Here is a 19,575-nt window from a genome sequence, read left to right as displayed (position 1 = left end):
CCTGCATTTTTTATCCATTAGACCAAAAAGAGGCTGCGGTGCTGTTCTCCCACCTCATCATACTGTTCTTCCTCAGAGGGCAGCAGCAATGCCAAGCTGTAAAGATCCATTCCAGTGCTTGTATACGGCCTTGTAGAAAAGTCACACATAGTTCTGCTGGCAGTGTTAAAACAGCCTCTGGGGCTGTGATGCGGTTAAACCCATTGACAAGTCTCTGAGCTGTCTGGTGATGGTGTTTTCAGTTACTCTGTTGTGTTCGTTCAAACTACTGTAAAAGCCATCACTGTTGCAGCACTGTTTCATGGAAGTCCCTGGTGGTATTCCCTAAAGACAAACTGTGGAAGGTGGGTTGTCTGGGGGAAGACTGGGAGGCAAATACCATAAGGAAGGAAATCAATCACTAGGAACCAAAGATACTGATGTTTGTACCAAACGAGATTTCCCAGGAGCGTTTTGACAGGTTGCCTGGAGATCAGGGAACCAGGAAACCCATATGGCAGACAGAAGAACGGATGGAGGGAATCTGGAATGCAGGTGATCAGGAACTTTGAGCAGAAAGCAAGCAAGGCAGGAGCCAGGCTTGGAAGAGAGTCCTACAGAAGGGCCTACAGGGCCTGCACCTTCATGTGGTAGGCCGAGGATTGGGTAATGGCTGGTAGGTTTATTTTGTAACGGAGTAAACAACCAGTGGAGCCTGCTGATCAGTCTGTAGCTCCGCTTTGGTCTCGTCTCAGTTTATTAGGTATCTTACTACTGGGAAGTTGGTTGTTGACAGCTTGTCAGATGCAGAGCTGAGAGCCCAGGCAAACCCTGACAGAAGTTACCTTCCTGCTTGCAGGGCAAAACTGCTGGTAGCCTATATCCAGTTATAATAGACTCCCAAGTCAATCTGAGGACCATTTAATGTCAGTTTCAGTTCCTATCGATATGATGACAGCACAGATATTGCTCCGAAATTCCTGCTTTTCTGCAAAGTGATGCTCAGAGAAGTTGCATTCTTTTGAAGAATGTTTGTATTCCCTGTCAATGCAAGTTTGTCATAGGCTTACGTGAGAATTCAGCTTTTTGAGGGGGGATTGTTCCTTTTGTTCTGCTAGCACCAAGTTTACAAGTTATTCTCCAGTTGCTATCACTAATGTCTTGAGGCAATACCTAATTCATTGAACCTACCAATTTTTGTGCTGCTCTATTGGCTGTGGCTGCCAAAGTTGTACCACTTCATAATTTCAGCTCATGTGAATCCAGAGTCATCTTTAGATGATATCAGTAACTTCATGATTTCAGACCTTGAGACATGAAAGCTGAGGTAGCGTGAGGGGTAATTCCAAGGCAAAAATGTCTAAACAGCTTTGGCTCTTGCCAGAGCATTTGTGTTTCATTGACTAAGGGGCAGCTGCAAAGGTGTTGAGCAAACCTGAGTATAAATTGACATTTAAATGACTGGGGATGCAAATGATAATATCAGAAGGTGGCAGAGGAATATCCCAGATGGCGATGAGATGTTGCAGGAGAAGCTTTTAATGGCTATTGCCATGTCAGGTCTGTGGCTGTGTTTCACATGGCTCTGGTCTGTAGAGTTAAGCAATCATAACTGTGGTCTTGCTAAACATGTTAGTGCAGTTGGTTGGCTTTGTTATGACTTATTCTTTTTTGTCACAGCATTGCAAAGCACCTCACCCTAATTTAAACCATATGGACTGGGATCATGTCATACTTGGAAAGAAACCAATCAAACAAGACATAAGAGGGTGGGCAGGCCTCACTTGTTTTAACAAACTTAAAGAAAACATTTTGAAGGGGATATTCCAGAAAAACATGCTTGCTTACCAAAAGGCCTTGGAACTGATGTTTCAGCACATGGATTATGCTACTCAGATATTGCGGATCCCTCATAGGTATGACTGGCTTAGAAAAAGTTTAGAGTGACATGACCTTCATAGTCTTTTGTTGAAGATTCCTAATTTCTGGTTCAAAATATAGGAATAATGGATAAAAATACAGGAATAAGCCTGAGCACCATAGCCTTCACACATAGTTTACAAACTATTATGTCAAACAGAGATGTTGCTGTTAATTCTGTTGATGCACATGGTCTTATGCCCAGCTGGCTCAGAACAAATGGAGAAGAATCCTCAGAGTTTTTCCGCTAAACTCACTGAAGTAAATACATGCAAAAAGAAGGAAATTGGTGCTGGAGTTTCTTGAAGGCCTAATAATCCCACCAGCAAAAGTGGTGAGAAAGAAAATGTAGGCTGGCGTTGTATTTACCAGGTTTAAAATCACTATTTATAGAGAACTTTCTGTATATATTATATGCAGAGTGTTTTGGCTTTTTGTTGTTGTTTTTTTTTTTTTTTTTCAAATCATAGCTTTGTCTTTGAGGCCGTACCATTACCAAACATTTGAAAAGTCTCTTTCACCTTTTCTGAGCATCTTGCCTCGGTTTGTTCTCACATCAGCTTCTTTGTCATGAAGGAATAAAACTATTTACAAGATGCTGTAAAATTATTTATGTAATACTTGGCAAAGTGATGTCTAGCATTTATATGTGAATATATGTATACATTTATAGGAAATGTTATTTACCATTTGACAAATCACTAGAAATATTTCACTCCTGGGAGGGACAGCAGAGAAATTCACCACTAGAAACAAATTTTATTACTTGTAGATTTCCAACTTTTTCAATGTTAATGAAATCTACCTAGTATAATAATAGTGTTATATAAAATCAGAAACCAGTAAAATGTGCAGGTATTTTTGCCATGAATTAGTTATTTTTTAACTAAACTCCCATCATACAAGCAAACCACCAGGTGGATATTATACTGTCAGGAATATGTTTTCGCATTCAAATTACCAAATTTCAGGTGTGTTTTTACATTTATTTTATTTTTAATGCTGAGATTTTTATCTCTTACAAATTCAGCTTTTTTTTTTTCTTACCACTTCTGACTGCATCTACAATATGCCAGGTGGTATAAAGTTACATTTTCACTCTTTTGAGCTGAATCTGTCTATCCCTTGCTATCATCTGTGTTCTTTTAATTTTGTGGGCTTATTATGTCAACTTACGACTTTGTAAGTCTTATGTCTTTCTTCGTAGGAGTTATTTCCTACAAATGAGTAGCCATACCTTGATTTATATTGAGTACTTCTTGAAAATGGCTATAAAAAGTGCACCTTTTGGCTCACAACTTATAATTCCTAGTCTAGTATATCTGTAGTTATATCTTGAACTGATTAGAAAATATGTTTAAATAGATTTTTTTCTCTTTGGGCTTTTAGACTCAAATACCTGCTCCATAGCTGTTTAATGTTGCCGTTAGTTTATATGCAGGCTCTTCTTAAAATCCTTGACCGCAGCTTGGTTGTTAGGAACCCCATTGGAAAGTTCTTCCTATCGTTGTCAGGTCTCTGAGTGTCTGCTGCAGCCTGAGCCTGTGCCTTATCAAACTTAGAAATATATTTGATTTTATGAAATATGATACAAGACTGCTGGTAGCACCCCAGTTTATATTAGAGGACTTGAGCTTTCCAGTTCCAATAATTCTTTAAAGTAATCAGCAAAACAGAAAGGGTGATCCCACCCCAGGTGGTGGTACAGTAGCTTGAAGTGTATTTTTTGGTCCAAAGTAAAGCCTGTTTTGACTTGTTTAGATGGGTGCCAACCAAGAGGAGTTCCACTGATGTTGCTGGATTTCCATCAGCATAAGCAAGATCAGGAGGAGGCCCGTTGTGCTTTAGAGCTGTCATAAGCACGAGGCATGGCACTGTTGTTTCTTCACTGCTTCTGCCAATTTTTAATAGCATTTCTTGGCAACTTGGTGAAACTGGATAACGCTGAAGTTCCAACAGGGACATTGTAATGGCTTTAAATGTTGCTTATATTTGATATCATCAACAGATACCAGATTCCCCAAAGAAACATGTTCAAACATAATTTGCTATCCTGTCCAGACCTAATCACCGTAGAGCCCACATGTTTGAGCAGGAAGAGACGATAGCTCAGAGAGAGAAGCCACAGCCCTTCAGCAAAGTGTTAAGCAGCTGTACAAAGAAGTATGTTGGTATTGTGCTCAGGCTGCACATCATGTGGAAAACAGTTCTTGTTTCCTGGAGTCCGTTTGATATTTGTTTTTGCTTTTTTTGTGACCGAGTAGAGGTAATTATTTAATATTACTCGTTCCAACAGAACGTGCATTATAAAGACCTTGAGATTTTTTCCTTGGTGAATATTCATTCCCCTTTTCCATATTTTCTAGAAGGCTTTGTCAGCAGTTCTTTTCTAGCTAGAGAGGATTCCTTGTTAGGTATTAGCCCCAGATGTGCTCCTTGATAACCAGATTTGCCTCCCCTGAGTGCAGTGGGTGGAATTCTATTCATTTTGGTGACAGAATTGAAGAATTCTTGGTCACCTCAAATTGTTTCATGATAAACTTGCAATAAATTTTGCTGTATTCTTAAAAGACCTAATCCTTTTTATGTCAAGCTCAAAGCATAAATATCTTCAACAATAAAAAGTCAAAATACTTAATTTTTGTTATCCTGACCCTCCCTCCTCCTTTCCTTTGAAGATGAAGTTTTCAGCCAATTTACTGTTTGCTGCTCTTTCCAGATTCAGAATATAGAATAACTATATAGTTTGATTAATTTTCAACTGGCAAGATTATATTTCATTTATGTATACACTTGAGTGTGCAATTTCTATTCACTTATGGCAGAGTTTGGACCAAAATGACAAGAGGTAAATTACTGTTCACAACTGTTTCAGCTCTCCTGCCGTATATGTTCACATCAATGAACCAGGAGCAGCATTGTTTTTTCCACCTCTCTCTGGGCCAAATACTCTCCCCAGTTAAACATAAGTTTAGCAAATACTTTTTTCTCACCTTTGTGTAACAAAGCTGGTCTTAACAATGAGTCAGAGAAGATGAAGTACAAACCCAGTATTATCTGGTTTATTCTAAGGAAAGACTGGGTTGTTGGGATGAGCAGGTGAGAAGAAAACTTAAAATATAATTTTGAGGTCTTGCCTCTGCTTTATGTAGTCGAAAGTACATTAATTGAAAATACTTGCATGTACTTGAAGCTCGGTTGAAAGTACCCAGAGTGATTCTTACAGAAGTGGAGTTTTCACAACGTTATCTCTGCCAAAAAGTTGTTTCCCTCAAACGTTGTATGGTGTGTTTTCAGTTGCCAGTGTCTGCCACAGAAGTGGCTCTGTTTCAGTGGTACTGTAGCAGTTTGTGAGTGTTGGAATGAAATGCTTGGTATAAAAACACCATTCTGACACCAGGCAAATTAGTCATTGACTTGTTTGGGAATGTGGTTACTGCCAGTTCACACTCACTCACTGTAACTGCAAAGGAACTTTATGTGCTGCCTTAACATTTCAGCAATGCTAAGCAGCTAGCTTGCTGGGGTTTGACCAGGTGGAACTAGAAGTTTTGCATCTCTTGACACACAATTTTAGTTTTAGCAAAGCTCTTCTTATGCTGCCTTAGACAGAGGTGAAGGCATTTTCTTTAAAAATTCTATATTGATTGTTTCCAGTACAGTCCGTGAAAAACTTTTGTATGTTAAACATGCACTTTCTGGCTAAAGGCAGTACTAGCAAGATGGTGTGGTTAAGTGTTTATTAGTGTTGGGAGGGGGGTTATCAAGGCATTCTATGAAATCTTTCCTAAGAAAGATTTTTCCTATATCTTTTCCTTTTCTTTCTGTAGGTGCAGAACTTTACAGTAGGTATTTCTGCCTCCAGCAGTGTTTTCCACTGCACTGTTAAATGGTAGTTATTATGTGAGCATGATCCAAAAGTTTCTTCATTAAATGTTTCTTTTTGTAGTCACAGCTCTTATAAGGATGTCTTCCTCCTATCTTTGCCCTGGCTTTAGCACGTAATGGGGACAGCATTGCTGACCACATTCTCTTTTGTTATCTCTGTCAATGAAGGAATGAGAGCACACCAGCATCTCAGTTGATCGTTAAGAGACGTGAACCTTGTAGATGGTGGTCTGTAGCTGTAAATATTTTAATGATAAATTGCCAGCAAGGTAGAGAAATTTGAAAACATATTATCTGGGTGCCAACTAATTTAAGAGCCTGTTTTCAGGCTGTGTTGGAGCTGGAAAATACCAGTCACCAGAGCAAGCACAGTCTCTGTCACTGTTCTGTTTCCCAGCTGCTTCTCTTGGGCTGCAAATGGCAATACAGAATTTCCTTGCAAAGCCTGAAATCCAAAGCATTATCTGTCTTTCTGTGATTTCAAATCTCCTAAGGACTCAAGAGGGAAATTAATTAATTTCAGGCTACATGTCCTCACCACCTAAAAGAAAGAACCAAAATCATAGACAACTCAAAGGCCAACTGCCTGTCACTAGGAGAGATCACCAAAACTTCTGAGAAGAGGCAAAAGCCATTTAATGGTTAGAAACAGCAACTGCTAAATAAAGAAGGGGAATAAAAATCTTCAAAGCCTTCTCTTCAGCTTTGTACTTGAAAGCAGCCTAACACAAGGCCACCTCTCTGGCTGTCACCCTGCCCATTTCCACCTGTGCCTGGTCATTTCTACTGCAGATTAATGGAAGTTCGAGGTAATGGAAATAAACTATACAGTACAGCTATGGAGGTTTTAATCCTGTCTGCACTCTCATTTTCTCTCTTGTGGATCTATCATATAAAAAAAAATCAAAATATTATAAGAAAAAGTGGAAAAGACGATGTTACAAAAAAAGTTCAACTTGATACAGCTCCAAGTGGAATGAAGATACTATGCCAACAAAGGGAGTAGGGTTTTATTTTGAATATTTTGTCATCCCAAGCAAAGTTTATCCTTTAAGTCAAAAGACAGTGTTTCATTTTATTCATCTTTTGCCATTGCCTTCAATGGCAGTTGTGGTCTATACGTCTGCTTCTGTACGATGGGGCTCATTTGACAGGTGTATTTTTTCACTGGTGCCATCTTAAAGGAAAGTATTCCTCTAATTCAGGCTGCTGGAGTGGAGGATATGTCAGCAATTAGCATCATGGTGGTCTTTTGAGTGCTGAGGAAGCACTGAAAATGGCATGGAACAGACAGCTATAGAAAAGCCACTGCTGCCATTTGGATTTTGAACTTCATCTCATGACACAGGCGCAATACAGTGTACTATAACTAAAAATCCAGCTCTGGGCCCTTCTGATCTCTGGACAGGTCCAGCTCCAGACTGTGCAGGTAACTCCCCCTTCGTGGGACACCAAACTGAAGCTTGAAGTAAGATGCCTCAGTTGATTCTGGAGTCAAACAGTTACTGGACCACCTCTCTTTGTACGTTTCCATTTAATATCTTCCTTCAAGCTGCAAAACCTTGCTAAGCCATAGCATATGCATGGATCTTCCCCTTCTGGTTTAGCTGTAGAGCAGGATTACTCACATTTCAATGTCATTGTTGACCGGTGCTATGAACTTCCTCACCTCACCTGGCAGGCTCTCGGGCTGTAGCTTTGGAGTTCGATTTTCACAGTGTATTTTGGATAAAGCAGAAAGAAGCGAAGGAATGTTCAGACATGTTGAAGCTTTGTGTCATTTGCTGAGGTGCTTGTATGCCTGATTAATTATTGCCTAATTGTAAACCCTTGGAATCATACTTTTCACCAGTGAGAAGAAAATGTTACACAGGCTGCCAAGAAATATCAGATTTTCCATCCCAGCTGTTTTCTGATTAAATGGCTACACCATGAGTTTAAAAGAGCTGTTCAGCTGCACTTTGGGATGTTTTGCCTTTTGTTTATCCCTTTAGTGCCATGCCAAACAGAACCTCTGCTTCACCTCTCTCTCTCAACAGAGGATTTTTGGTATCTAGCAGCAGCAGATAGGTACAGCTGAAAGGACGTGCTTGGCTTTCACTTTTTCCATCTCAGGATGTTGCTGTGTCCACTCCAGGGGAAGGGGTCAGAAATAAAGTAATGCTCATACTATGTAGCTAGGCAAAGGAACAGTGAATTCAGTTGTATTACAAAGCTTTTTTTTCTTTTTATCTTTGTCTTCCATTTAAAACAAAAAGAAGACTGTTCTTGGAAATAGTTTAGATAGTCAAACTAGACAGTATTTCTCCTGTTCTTAATTTCATGTCTTTTCAAAAGCAAAGCAGCTCAGTCATAGTTCACAAACACCCTAAAGTCTTTCGGTGTTGCATGTGCGGTTCGTGGAGTGCCATTTGGGCACCACGAGTAAGATGGTAGCAGAATTACCATTAGCTGCATGAAATATAGGCACTTGCTTTGGTCATGGCCTATGGAGACCTACGTGTTTTTGGGCCCTTGGGGACAACCTAACGGTCAGGTTTGGTCCTTTCTGATGTTATATTCAGGAGTGAAAAGAGGATGCAGGCTGGAAAATGGGTGAGTAGCTGAGCAGCTCTTCTGGCCTGCTGGAGGTAGAGGATGACTTCCAGCCAGCTGTCTGGCTTAACACTAGTTCTGAATGTTGCAGGTGTTGCAATCAGTATCGGCATATCAAGGGTGAGCTAATTTGCTCTGAGACCCAGATCAGAGGCAGGTACATCAGGAGAAGATGCAAGGGGAGGGAGGGGAACAGCAGTGATGCTACTGTTGAGGAGTTAGCAACCAGAGCAAAGAGCAGGTGAATGTGGCTTTTAGGAGCAACATGCAAAATGTGTGGGACTTGTGTGGGCCTGAATGATAGAAGCTCAAACTGCAGTTCTTGATTTGACTGCAACCTGTTAGGAAGAACTGACAGAGCACTTGAAAAGGTGGAGAGAAGGTAAGAGAGATTGTGGTAAGAATTTGTGATAATAATAATAATAAAGTAACCCTTAAAAGCTCAGAAAAGCTCTGAATTCTCAATTTCTCATTGATCTCTCTTACCTTGCATTGATGCAGAAAGTATTAATGATCTGGTCTGTAAGATGTATCCAAAGTGAGGTAGCTATGAACCAGAACTTGTGATGGTGGTGTTTCCTACCACCATGTGCCTCTGTCCCAGCAGTAGAGTTTGCTATGAATATATGGAAGCTGTGAATTAATGTTTTTGTAATTAGTGTTTTTTCTATCACGCATAGAATATTTTCAGTGCAAGTAGAATGTGCAGCTTAAGTGGGTTGCTGTTCTTTTCTGAAGGAAAATGCTGTTGGGTTTGATGTGGTTTTCAGGCAAGTTTATGGAGGTAAGAGCAGGTTGCAAGTGATTTAGTGATTTTTCTTTAGGAAACAAAAATAGTCCAAAGAAAAGGTGGGGAGAAAACAACACCAAAAAGAAAAAAAAAAAAAAAGGAAAAGTAGAATTATTTTTCTCATAGTAAAAATAAACTATTTTTATTAATAGATAGCATGTGATTCCTTAACTGAAATTTAACAATGTAGTTTATGTTTATAGCTGAGTTGTATGCTTTGAAATAAAGGAATTTCCTTTTGAGGAATAACTGCTAGAAATAAAATGCCACAGTAAGTATCAATGCAATTACTTTTTCTTTTTTATCAGAGTGTCATGACAGTGACTTGATATTTCAAGTATGTTTTGTGTGTTGCCTGCCATATCATTTGTGCTTTGTTCCAGACGTTAATTTGTAGTGGGCTCCAGCTTTGAGGACTGGCAGGACGGGGACCAGCTTAAGGGAGGTTATAATGGGACTGATGGATTTGTTCCCACATTGCTGTTACCACTGGATCCCACAGAGAGGGTGATAAAATGCAAAAAGGGCTGCTTACACGCACAACACTGAGACTGCATCTTTTCTCCTTTTCACCAGAAAGGTGAGACGTTTTTGCTGGTATTCAGTTAAGAAAACATGCCAATTCCCTGTCAGTTCTCTGTGCCGTCACTTTGTCAAGCATCTTCTTTCCTGTACTTAAATCTGGTAAGCTCTTCAAGCAAAAATACTCTATCCATGCTTCTACATGAGCCCTTACTCATATATTTTTGCCTGGAACCCATTAGTGGGAGCATCGCGTGTTTGCCATGGTAGCGGAGAACAGCTCCCTCCATGTGGTTTCTGCCGCTGAGCACTGAACAGTGACAGGGAGCACGAGCAGCAGTGCCTTTTGTAAGACATTTATACATCTTCAGCCATTTCTTTACAGCTGTTTTTCTCTCTTAGGCAAACCGTAAACAAAGATCCTTTTTCTGCTCCTTAACAAGTGTAAAAGTTCAGTGTTGGCTCTAATATTTGCTCTTAATTCCCTACATCTTGTTCTGAATTTAGTCACGGTGTTGTTGGTAGCTTTTGCAACAGCCTTAGGACAATCCAGGAGTATACCTGGATTTACCAGCGTATGGGGGTCATTATTCCTGGGTGGAGACTGGATATGCTTAATCTCAAAACTGATGCAAAGGAAAATAAATCGCTGAAATGAGCACTGGCATAGCTAGATTGTTCTTTTGTTTGGCCAGTGTGCTTACTAGGGACTGCAAGTAAAATGATTCTGTTACGACGTCCTCACTTTTCTTTTCCTTCTTTTTCTTTTTATTTTTTGTAATATTTCAATGATTTTTTTTCCTGAAAAGAACAGTATTTTTGTGTTAAAAAATTTTAAACTGACGTGTTCCCCAAAGGTATGAGCAATAGGCTCGTGGTTTCTTCCACATGAATTTGATACTGCAAGCTGAGCTCATCTAGAGCAAGTCCTTAGTCACAGAACAGTCTGTTTTGACAGTCCTAAATGATCCATACAAGTCACCCTTGCTGTACAAGAATTAAGTAATGTCTCTGTGTCAACACTTTGTAAGAGTATGCTGAAGTTAATTTGCACCCCAGGTCAGAGCCCAGATTCTTTCAAAAGAGTGACATGGAGCATAACTTTTTGGATTTCTGTAGACCTTGGCTAGAATCTATATTAAGATCTTGGCAGCACAATGCATGAGTGTCCTATACAAGACCAATGAGAAATCATAGCAGCTAGCTGTTCACAGACTTCGGTTTTTGACTTATGACTAGTCACAGAAATTGTCCAAATTCATTTTACTGCTGTACAAATCAGCAAGTTGAGATCTACTTAATTACTAGTGGTAATTGCCGTCACTTGTTTCTGATGCTCTGTATTCAAAAAGTAAAGTAAAAATCCTTACCCAGAACTTCATTCTTTTTCCAGTGTGCTACATATGACAGATGAGATCCACATTTATTCACAGTTTTCTGGTTTTGGTGTCAAATACGTGAAGCCAGAGGCCTCGTGTAATGAACTGAATCAAATTCTCTGCAAAAAGTAAAAATCAATGACAAACATCACTGCTGTAACCTTAGTGCAATTTTCCTGTCATTTACCCTGTTACCATGCTTGGAACTAAGATGCAAGCAAATACGATCTTGAAAGGAGAAAATAATTGTGCAGAGCCAAGTCTCTTATATGAATCATCTTTTAATTGCCTGCATTAAACAATTCACTTTGTATGGAAAATATTATAAGAGATTTCAAAAAGAAGAATAGTGTTAGCTATACACGGTTCCTTCCTACTGCAGTACCTGCGGTAGCCAGTTCCAGCTGCATAAATTGTAAATGTTTAAAATTTATCTAGATAAAACACAAAAACTCTGAATTGTAACTGCTACTCACCATAGAGAGAAGCTGGAGTTGATAAGAACAGGTCCACTCATATATCTAATGTGGCCTTACCTAAAACTGAATGGGTAGATAAAAAGAGTCAAAATCAAGTGCTTTTTTTCAAGTCTGCCTTCGGAATAAAAGATGCTTAGAAGTAAAAATAGTTGGAAGAAAAAGGGTATTATCTTCTAGACTTATAACATGTTTTTGGATAACTTTCCATTCTGCTTAATTGCATTGTATAAGGCAGGAACATTAATGGCCTTCTCATTGTTCCTTCCATTAGTTAAAGTTTCAGATTCTGGACACCAGCTTTTGGGTGTCTGTTCCAGATCATCTTTCTGGATCATTTCATTTGTGACCAAGTTTAACCCAGGTTTCTTTGGGTGAAAAGATAGTGTTAGATATCAAAGGTTCAAAGCACGCACTTGATGTTTATTGTTCTTGATTATTTTTTTTAAATCTCTAATAAATTATATTAACAATTTTCCGGATTGATACGGGTAACCACTAGTGCCAGTGGCACTGTCAAGAGCACCTGCATTGTTACATTTGTTGAATATTCTTCGGACTTTGTATAGGATCTGCATTGCCCAGAAGCCCTGCAAAGAAGTTAGCTACTGTTAGCTATGTTTTACAGGTGAGAAAACTGAGAGAAGGGACTTCACATAGCCACAGTCAATAGACACTGACATCCTGTTGTGGTCAGTCTCTCCCCTTCAGTGATGTGAAGCCTGAAGGACTCTGCAGTCTGTTTCCAAATAGCTCTTTGTTAGGGAACTGTCATTTGGAGCTAACCACGTAAATGTACAGATGGACAGTTGCTCCAAGGCAGAACACGAAGAGGATCTTTAAGATATTTCTGTGTTTATATGAGCTTCTTTCCTTCCTCCTACTCTTCAATATCCTTTTGAGAACTTGTAGCTCTAGGATTGCAGAAAGCAGGGTGCTGAAATGGCATCGAGAGATGGCATTACAATTGAACATGACCTTGGCGATAAAAGCATACCCTACAAGTAATGATAGGGTGAAAACTCATCCAGTCTTGAGTAATTGGGTGTAGTTGCAGCAAAATCATGCATGTACACCGAGATCACACCTCTTAAAAGAATTCCAGCTAGTGGTATGTAACTTTCTTTCATTTAGAGTAAGTTTTCTTAATGTACAAGGGGTCATAACCACTTAGTTACGGATGTCCCTTCCTTGGAAGTGTTTAAGGCCAGGTTGGATGGGGCTTTGAGCAACCTGGCGTAGTGGGAGGTGTCCCTGCCCATGGCAGGGGGATTGGAACTAGATGATTTTTAAGGTCCCTTCCTACCTAAACCATTCTGTGATTTCAACCCCTTGTACCTATTCCTTATTGACTATTTCCATTACATTTCTTCATCATCATTCCCCAGCTCTGCTGGACTGGAACACATAAGATCCATCCAACTCATCCTCATCTTGCTGCTTTGTGATGCAAACATTCTTCTCATGGTTAGCACAGCTGTAGAAAAGAGGAGCAAAGCCAGAAACAGAAAGGGAAAAAAAAAAAAAAGGCGAATAGGAAATCAATAAGATGGCAAAAGCTGAAGAGTAAGGAAGAAAGACACACATAAGCAAAATAAGATAGGTGGGGTTAGACGATCACAGAAAATAAGGGATGGGTGGAGAAGAAAATGATGGTGGTCCTAAAACCTGTGCTCCACACAATCTTTTCACAAAATAGTTGAGTCACTGCAACCTAGGGGTGGTGCTCCCATGCATGACACAAGAAACCACCCATGAGCTGAGCTGGAAAAGATGTGACCTAGGAAAAAGGTAACATTCTGGTGGCAAAGGAGAATGTTTTATTTGCAACTTGGGAGCCTTGCTGGTTCTTAGGAGTAAGCAAAAAACAGGCATGATTCATGCGCATCTCCCCACCACCAAGTACTTGCCACCCAGATCTGGTTGTTGATGAGTTTTAGGACAAAGCAGTTCAGATGTTGTCTATGTCAAAACTCTGGAGGAGCAGTTAAGATTTTCTGAGATCAGATGGAAAACAAGCATGTTTCGTGTTTTGGGCAATATAACACACTCTTAATAATAATAATAAAATGCATCTAGCTTACATCCCCAGTGCTTAATATCTAATAAAAAATTACAAAACATTACTTAATGAGCTTAATATTTACTTGCCTTATATGCTTTGGAGTTATACTTTATAAAACAAGTTTAAAACATTCTAATATAATATTTAGTATCTGCTTTGTTCTGATTTAAATATCTCCCTGAGTTGCCAGCTCAGGGGAGTAGTAGGTCTTAGCACTATCCATCTTTTATCCCAGAGGACCCCAGTCGACTTAACAATATTTTGTGGAATAGAACAGTGGAATAAACAATATTTTCAGGAATCCTATCAACCACCCCTTAAACCAGTGCTTTCCTTGCTCTTTACTCAAAATTTGTCACAAGCATAAAACTATGCCATGGTGGGATGAGACTAGATAAAAACATATATATATATTGGAAACTACACATGGAAAAAAGTAGTGTGATTGTGTTGGATGTATGGGGACGTCCCTTTGGCGAACCATGAGGTGTGGGCTGTTTGACCCTCAGAAGAAACAATACAAATGCTATTGCTTGTTAGGTGGACTGTTGTACTTTTCTTTTATGAGCATCCATAAAGCTTTAATTACTGGGGGAAAGGGCAGGCTTTGTTATGAGAAGCAAACACAGAGACTCACTTTTTCCAAAAGGTATGTTGTACTTACTTGCAGATTGTTACACTGTGTGGTGATGAATAACACTTGGAAGCAGATGTCAAAGGCATCAGTGTTGAGTGGAAATGTTACATTTTTTCCATTTTGTGTCTAGTTTAGACTATATTAAAGAGAAGGGAAAATTTTAAAAGGTGAAAACATGTTGAAACACGTTATGGTTGTGACAGAATTGACGACAGCCAGGAAATTCCAACGTAGGGTCCTCACTCCATCTCTACTGGGCACTCAGACTAGAAGTTCAACATCCAAGCTCTTGAGTTAGTGTTGGTCACAGAAGTTGTATCCTTGTTATTTGTTATTACATGTATGCTGGTCTGATGCTGGCTGCTTTCCTCTCTTCTTTTGATCTTTCATAAAAATTTATAAAGTCCATGTTCTGCATTGTGTGCCCTCATACCTACTCAAAGCTGTTAGGTAACAAGGAACTTTTAAAAAAAATTATTTTGAATAGTCTGCATCCCAGAAAGGTCACAGAAGATTTATTCAACAGACAAGAATGAATACAAATATGAACTTATATCACTGTTTATAAAAGCATGTGATATTCACATAAAACATTAAAATATTTTCTTTGCATGTGTTAGTAATAAAATCTTCTGTATTATTAAAATATGAATATTTAAATCAAGGTTTTTTTTTTGTCTTGAAGCTAATGCCAATTTATATTTTGCTCAAATGTTAACAACAAAAACGACTCTGACTGAGCTCCCTTTGATCCTCCTGTCTGAGATGCCCGAATGGTACGGAAGTGTGCCATGTAGACGCAGTGAGGCGCAACCCAGACTACATATTAATACATAAAATATAACCATGCTAACCTTGATGCTTATGCTTTGTGTACCCTGCTTCTCTGTAGTGGCCAGATTGTCATTTCTCCCATGTGTTAGTCTGGGGGAGGTGATATGTCCCAGAGACCTATAGATCATAAAGATTGTAGTCAAAAGTGGGCTACTGTGCTCATGCAGAATGACCATGGACCACAGAAATTAATTCTTAGAATTGAACTAGAAGATTCCCAATCTTATAGTTCCACTGATTAAACATAGTGTATCTTCAGTTATTCCAACAGTTGGTTACCAGAGTGTTTGAATTTGCTGCTTAACTCCTGGTCTCTATTTGCGGACTTTCTACCCAGTAGAGTTGCAAGTGTCCTTGTCTCAGACTGAAATGCTTCTGCTCTTCGATCTCTTCATTTAGGTACTTACAAAGTTAGCTCTAAATCCTCCACTTAGGAAGTTAAACCAGTGTAGCTCCTAAACACCTTTCCCCAGAGCAACTTTAATAGTAGGTCCTGAACCAAAGTCAGAAAGCACAAGTCAGAACGTGTAGGTGCCAACCATGTGATGGTGCTGGAGTAGCGCCTGCACAGGTGCCATACCACAGGTTAATGTCGCCACACTTTCTGTATTGGATGTGTTCTGGTTTTAGCTGTGCCATTGCATTTCAGAGTTCTTGTTGCACTGTTTATCCACTGAGCCCTGCGCAGGATTTGGAGCCACGATGTAGCAGATGAAAGCCCCTGAAGTATGGCTGTAGACAAAATATATGACATTACCTTTGGCTGTAGTTTGGCTGAAGTTGATATTGTTGGCCAGGCTACCAAGTGATCCAGATCACTCTTTATCAGTGACCAAGCTCTTTCCATTTTCTGCTCTCACAATGTTTTTTACATTAATCCTTGATGAATATTGTTTTTGTTTCTTCCTAATCACCAGTACGATATTTTAATGTAGTGCCAAGATCTCCTTGTGGTTATCAGCAAGCAAGTGTATTTCTGACTCCCTGTTTATATGCAAAGAGTTGTCATTTAGCTAATTTTAATCCTAATACGTGCAGTGTTGACTTTGTATCTCTCTGGTTTCTCAGTAAACATATATTTCTTAAGTTTGGCCAGAGTCATTTTCTGTAAACCCGTGTTGATTTGGATTAAGTATAAATGTTCTTTAATTGAGTTGAACAGGTCGAAGCCCTGTGCTTGTTACTATCACTATACTTTCTTGTCTAGGAAGTGAAGCTGACCAGGCTGTATTTGGCCAGGCTGTCCAACTTATCCTTTTTAGAGAACTGGCATACCATCAGCTTTCTTTTAGTCCTCTGGAAATTCCACTGTCTTTTAAGAATTCCAAGTATTCCAAGACTTATGATGTCGTGCGATCTTGAATCCAAACTCTCTACCACATTTCCCTTCACAAAAATAACTATGAACTTTCTAAATTCAATTTATTTCTTTAAAGCATTTCCAATGGTATAATGTTTTGTAGAAAGTCTTTTATTGCAAAACCTAAATTTGAACCTGAAAAGCTACTTTAAAAACATGTTTTTAAAAGAACCTCATTGTTCTACACAAGCCATTGCAGTCTGCGGTGCAGTTAATTGTTAGACTGTTGTGCTATAAAGTACTGCGTGAAGCATGTAAAATTCAAAGTGGGTGCATGTAGATAACTAATTTTAGGGCAAGTTGTTTCCCGAGTATACCAGGGCTTGAATCTTACTGGATTTTCTGTTGGAAGTAAAGTCGTCATTTAGCTAAACACAAAGAACTAACGAGTAGTCAGTGAAGTAAAGTGATCAAAAATGTGCTGCGGAAGAGGTTAGTTTTGAAATACAGAGAATTTTAACATCCATGGGGTGTTTGACAGCAAGCCACAAGTTATCAACTCCAAAGTGCTGGGAGAAAAGGGAAGATCATAAAGGGCAAGGGTTAGAAGAGCCCTGGGGTTTGCTGGAGTTATTTGTTAGACCCAGAGCAAGGTTGTGGCCATTCTGAGATTCGGAGGTTAAGAGGAAGAGATTACATCTATTATGGAAAGAACAAGGTCAGCGTGTTGAGGACATCCAAGTACTGTATTCTTGTGGACCAAGTCGTAGGAAAGCATGGTCAGTGGTTTTCAAGGCATACAGTGGTTTTCAAGGCATGTGCAAAAGCATCTCATTTGGATCTGATCTTGTTCTCTTGTCCTCTTGATGTGAATGGAAAGTATTTTAGGGCTCGAGTACCTGTCAGGACATGGACTGCTGTTTGTCCAAGCATGCTGACGGATCTATATGCATTTTGGCAACATGGAACTGGTTTTAATGTTGGACTATCTAATGTGATTTGACAGGAAAGCTTAGGGACCACCCTTGCAGAGCATGCATCATCTCCAGATTGCACTTTGGAAGGCAGAGTTGAAACTAAAATTGAAGAACAGTATCTACCAGCAGAAATGTTGTCTTGTGCTTGATAGTACTGTTTGTTCCAAAAAAAAAAAAAAAAAAAAAAGGATTTAAAAAGGATTTTAGCAATATAACAAAGGCCAGATGCTTGTTCCTAGTAACATTGGTTCATGCTCTAAGATTTTAGTCATTTTTCCAAAGTTTGATACCTTCAGTGGTGTGTTTTTTCTAAAATGCCAATATAAATTTTCACACATTAAACTAATGGTGTTTAAAACTGAAACCACCTCAGCAGCGCACATATATACATATGTATATATGGCTTACGTGTTTAAAGCTACTTTAAAAACACTAACCTATTAAATACAGAAGAGTTTTGTAGCATGAGTATCACTTTCTCTGTTTTACAGCCAAGGGAAACTGATGAATAAAATAAGCCCATGGCAGAGCTGATGTGAAAGCTGTGGAACGGAGAACATCAGGGTACCTTCAAGTACCCTGTTCTTCCCCTCAGCTCATATGGCTTCTATTATTTCTAACACTTCGCTTTTTTTAATCAGTGGTTTTAATATTAAAAGTTGTTTTTTTTTTTTTTTTCTGTAAACTTCTGTTTAGCAAATGTGCTTTCTGGCTTCAATCCTTTTTGCATGCAACCAAGAGCTCACAAGATTATGGCCAAGTTATAAACCCCTATGAAAATGGGCAAAACAACCACCGACAACGAAAACTACAGCCAGGCTCTGTCTTCCATGCCCCCCCCCCTTTTTTTTGTTGTTAGGGAACACAGGGACTGATCTGACCTTAATGGAATATTTGGAAATGCTGTCTTACAGGGAACACAACCAACCTCCAGTATCCTGGCCTGATCATGCTGCTGGCTATATGTGGCATTTGTGGGTGAGAATGAGTTTTTGATGCTGCCTTTTATTAAACTGGAAAAAAAATTAGCTCAAGACTAATGGAAACCACTTCCCATCCAATTATCTGAGTGGGCAGCGAAATGGGATGTTTAGGGTGGGTGTTGGGCATGATCGGGGTGAACGTTTTGTTCATCCAAGATCGTGGAATTCACTTTGGGTTGAGATTTGCTACCAATTGTGAATTTGGTTCAAACTCACTGAGCAGCCACGGGTGGCAGCAAAACAACCATTTGACTTCTTTTGGTAAGGCCTCTCATCATGTTTCCTTTCCGTACAGATGCAGAAACACTTCTAAAATTCAATACGTTATGAATAATGTTAATAATAACCAAGATGAAAACTGACCTTGACTCATAGCTTTAGGTTTGAGGCTTCGTTACCAATTTGCAAATTAAAACCTTTGTACTTGGGTGCCTGCAAAGCTCCTTTTGATGATCTCGCTCCAAAATCCTGACCACCACTGCCAGGGCAGCAGCCTGGAGCTCCGCAGTGCTGCAGGGTCACTTCCACCCCTTTCTCTGGTTTGTAAATCTATGTGCAGCCAATATGCTTCTTGCTCTTAGTCTGATACAACGTGTTCTCACTTCTTAAGAAGTCTTAGTAGATGGTGTGTGAATTGACGCTTATGACTATTGACACTTAAAATTGGATGCTTTCAGTTTTGCTGCCTATGATAGGTCATAGAGTAAAGCAATTAATGCACAGAATGAACAAGCCCCTGGTGTTATTATCTGTAGATGGTTTCCAAGATGACTTTACTCCTTTTTAGAGCAAGACGTCTTCCCATGTAGTTCTGTAAGTATTTCAGTCCCCCAGGATAATACTCTGCACTATTACAGTGATGCATTTTTCCAGGAACCAAGTGCAAATTCAGTCAATCAATAAACAAATCTCTTTTTTGTTTTTATCTTTGATTCTTGTAAATGCTACGGTCAAAATGCTGCCTCTATTGGAAACTTCTTTTACAAGTGCTGTAAGAGTTTGGGAAATCTGTCAAACATTGCGAGCAGCTGCTGAGCAGAGCCCTCCGATCCGTGTGTGCTTTGGCATAGGCGGGATGCACAGGAGCAAAGAGTGAGTGGAGGAACTGGGTTTTGAAGTCTGCTTGGTGATGTTATATTATTTTTGGCTCTTTGTGCTTTGGAAAATACACTGCATCAAGTTCTCATCATTGCTGTAGTGCACAGTTTTTCTTGAGGCTGTGGAAGGGTG

The sequence above is a fragment of the Cygnus olor genome, chromosome 13 (assembly GCF_009769625.2).
Source record: "Cygnus olor isolate bCygOlo1 chromosome 13, bCygOlo1.pri.v2, whole genome shotgun sequence".
Taxonomy (NCBI): Eukaryota; Metazoa; Chordata; class Aves; order Anseriformes; family Anatidae; genus Cygnus; species Cygnus olor.
This window is presented reverse-complemented; position numbering follows the sequence as displayed.